The sequence below is a fragment of the Octopus bimaculoides genome, chromosome 14 (assembly GCF_001194135.2).
Source record: "Octopus bimaculoides isolate UCB-OBI-ISO-001 chromosome 14, ASM119413v2, whole genome shotgun sequence".
NCBI lineage: Eukaryota > Metazoa > Mollusca > Cephalopoda > Octopoda > Octopodidae > Octopus > Octopus bimaculoides.
In genome coordinates, this window is record NC_068994.1 from 55,684,383 (window position 1) to 55,685,390 (window position 1,008).

The following is a 1,008-nucleotide window of genomic DNA, read 5'->3' on the forward strand; positions in this document are numbered from 1 at the left end:
CTGACTCCACGCTCTGAGTTCGGCTTTCCTTTTCATCATTTTGGAGTCTAAAGAATAAGTGCCACATGAGCACTGAGGTCTATGTAATCGACTTATCCATTCGTCCGAGATTGCTGGCCTTGTGCCTAAAATCAAAACCAATGCGAAAATAATACGCAGCATAAAAAATATCTACAGAAAATGCCAGACCCGGGAATTCATAGTGCACATCAAGGCGACACAGTGGAACAGGGGCAACCTTAGAATCTTTGAGACCATCCTCATACACAAAAGAAACCTAAGCTCAACAACAGAGGAGAGTTACAGGAAGCTAGCTTGTTGATATAGGAACATCTTTCCGCGCATGCCCACTCCACGCACGCTCACACACTCATGCACTTCGACAACATTCGTTTATTTTCTTGAAAACGGAGTCATAACCCCGAAATATTGAATACAAAGTAAGTCTACATATATTCATATATTTGTTTTCTTGTGATTTACCTTGCATTTACTTGGCGTTGTTTTTGGCCTTACCCATGATCCTTTATACATCACACTTAATACTGTGGCGGAGTAGGATACTGAAATATCATAAATCATAACCAAGATTATCCGGTCAATGTATCACATATCATTGACCTATCGGTGAGAACATGATTTTCCCCCCTTAATCATCCCAAAGAATTACTACAAAACCTTAATTATTAATATAACATTTAGATGGCTGCAAAGACCGTTTCAAAACACACTTCTGGACCGGGAAATATGATAGACATGAGGATTTTAGTACTTGAATGGGAAAGCAGCTCTCGATACAATCACGTCTCGTCTCTCCTAACGATTATAGTATTCTGTTTATAAATGTGCGCGCGCGTGTGTGTGTGCGTTTGTGTGTACATCGAGTCATACACATATAGCTATATGTATACTTATAAATATTGTTAAATGTATGTGTATTTATATATTATATATAAACATACACACGCTCTTGTGTTTACGTGTGTGTGTACTTGTGAATATATATAT

General features: G+C 38.2%; 1 long non-coding RNA gene across 1 annotated transcript in view; it reads left to right on the top strand.

Moving 5' to 3' along the window:
• The first annotated feature begins 376 nt into the window (after positions 1-376).
• Positions 377-1,008, top strand: part of LOC128249448 (uncharacterized) — a 92,140-nt gene continuing 91,508 nt past the window's right edge. Inside the window, exon 1 of the long non-coding RNA XR_008265572.1 lies at positions 377-440. This is a non-coding gene — a long non-coding RNA (uncharacterized LOC128249448). The remainder of the gene's footprint in view (positions 441-1,008) is intronic.